This window comes from Heptranchias perlo, unplaced genomic scaffold, assembly GCF_035084215.1.
Source record: "Heptranchias perlo isolate sHepPer1 unplaced genomic scaffold, sHepPer1.hap1 HAP1_SCAFFOLD_525, whole genome shotgun sequence".
NCBI classification, from domain to species: Eukaryota; Metazoa; Chordata; class Chondrichthyes; order Hexanchiformes; family Hexanchidae; genus Heptranchias; species Heptranchias perlo.
The window spans coordinates 42,501-45,161 of record NW_027139543.1 but is presented as its reverse complement, the minus strand read 5'-3'; positions in this window follow the sequence as shown (position 1 = coordinate 45,161).

Here is a 2,661-nt window from a genome sequence, read left to right as displayed (position 1 = left end):
CCCCTTTTAATCCTTTTTCCCACTTTTGGTTCACCAGTTCACCCAGCTTCTGGTTAAGCATTTCCCCTTTGGGACTTAAGTCTCTGAGCATTCTTTTGGGATTCTGGTTAACCATTTGCCACTTTTTAAAAAATGTTGCCGCTTTTGTTTAATCGTTTCCCTGCTTTCCGGTCAACCTTTTCCCCTTACGACTTCGCCGCCGCACTTTGCTTTCGCCTTCTGGTTAATCATTTCACCCCTTTTAATCCTTTTTCCCACTTTTGGTTAAACAGTTCACCCAGCTTCTGGTTAACCATTTGCCCCTTTGGGACTTAAGTCTCTGAGCATTCTTTTGGGATTCTGGTAAACCATTTGTCCCTTTTTAAAAAATGCTGCTGCTTTTGTTTAATGCTTGCCCTGCTTTGCGGTCGATCATTTCACCCCTTTTAATCCATTTTTGCCACTTTGGGTTAAACAGTTCACACAACTTCTGGTTCACCATTTCACATTTCGGAACTTTTATTCCCACCATTACTTTGGGCTTCTGGTTCATCATTTCACGCTGTTTTACAAATCTTTGCCGCTTCACTTTTAATCCACAAACCGGGGCTCGCTTTCGGGTGGGGGGGGGGGGGGGGTAGCGGGTTTGGGCCGGGCACTCGACATCCCGGTGTGCGACCGGGTTCGTTCTGGTACCGCTCGGTGCCCCTCGTCCTGCTCTTGCCGCGGAAGCAAACCAGACGACCGTCGGTCTCACGCCCGAGGGGAGAGGAGGCGTAAAGCGGTTTGCAGCCTTTCGCTGTACCTCCGGCGGGCAGCGCCGCACCTCCGAGTGCTCGGTACCGTTCGCTGCGCCTCGTCCGGCCGCACGCAGCGAGCCAAACCCGGAGGAAATCGGCCTGTGCCTTCTCGAGATATGGGCCTCCGGGTGGGACGGACAAACCGGGGCCCCGAGCTCGCTTTCGGCGGCCCGGCACTCGACTTCCCGGTGTCCGAACGTGATCCTTCCGGTACCCTTCGGTGCCCCTTGCCCGACTCTAGCTCCCGTGCTGAAGCGGAGTCGGTCGGCCTGACGGCCTGCCGAGTTAACCAGCGGAAAGCGGTGCGCAGCCTTTCGCTTGCAGCTCCGGCGGGCAGCGCCGCACCTCCGGCTGCTCAGTGCCGTCCGCTGCTCCCCTTCCGGCTGCACGCAGCGAACCATACCCGGAGGAAATCGGCCTCGGCCTTCCGGAGATATGGGCCTGCGAGTGGGACCAATAAATCGGTGCACATTTCCGGCTCGGTTTCCGGCCTCGGCACTATCAGTTCACGCCGTCCGACCGACGTCGTTCTGGCACGGTTCCGTTGCTCCTTGATCCGGTCCAGCCACGGTAATCAGCCGAAGATGGTGGGGGGGACACATTGCCCGCCGAGTTAGCCGGAGGAAATCGGCCTCGGACTTCCTCAGATATCAGCCTCCGGGTGGGACAGACAAACCGGGGACCCGAGCACGCTTTCGGCGGCCCGCTGGTCGACTTCCCGGTGTGCGACCGGGTTCGTTCCGGTACCGTTCGCTGCCCCTCGTCCTGCTCTAGCCGCGGAACCAAACCCGACGACCGTCGGTCTCACGCCCGCGGAGGGAGGCGGCGGAAAGTGGTTTGCAGCCTTTCGCTGTACCTCCGGCGGGCAGCGCCCGACCTCCGAGTGCTCGGTACCGTCCGCTGCGCCTGGTCCGGCCGCACACAACGAGCCATACCCGGTGGAAATCGGCCTGTGCCTTCCGGAGATATGGGCCTCCGGGTGGGACGGACAAACCGGGGCCCCGAGCGGTGGCACCCTGCTCGCTTTCGTCGGCCCGGCACTCGACTTCCCGGTGTGCGAACGTCATCGTTCCGGTACCCTTCGGTGCCCCTTGCCCCACTCTAGCTCCGGTGCTAAAGCGGAGTCGGTCGGTCTCACGGACGCCGAGTTAGCAGGCGGAAAGCGGTGCGCAGCCTTTCGCTGTCACTCCGGCGGGCAGCACCGCACCTCCGAGTGCTCGGTACCGAACGCTGCGCCTCCTCCTGCCGCACGCAACGAGCCATACCCGGAGGAAATCGGCCTCGGCGTTCCGGAGTTATCCGCCTCCGAGTGGGCCTGACCAAGCGGGGTGAACTGGAAATCATTAACCAACGTACTTCCAGGTTTTCACCCGCAGAGGGCAGCACTCTCTTCTCCGTTTTAAACTGGGCCGACCCGGCTCCGTTTCGAGACCCGGCACTCGACTTCCCGGTGTGCGACCGGGTTCGTTCCGGTACCGTTCGCTGCCCCTCGTCCTGCTCGAGCCGCGGAACCAAACCCGATGACCGTCGGTCTCACGCCCGCGGAGGGAGGCGGCGGAAAGTGGTTTGCAGCCTTTCGCTGTACCTCCGGCGGGCAGCGCCGGACCTCCGAGTGCTCGGTACCGTCCGCTGCGCCTGGTCCGGCCGCACACAACGAGCCATACCCGGAGGAAATCGGCCTGTGCCTTCCGGAGATATGGGCCTCCGGGTGGGACGGACAAACCGGGGCCCCGAGCGGTGGCACCCTGCTCGCTTTCAGCGGCCCGGCACTCGACTTCCCGGTATGCGAACGTGATCGTTCCGGTACCCTTCGGTGCCCCTTGCCCCACTCTAGCTCCGGTGCTAAAGCGGAGTCGGTCGGTCTCACGGACGCCGAGTTAGC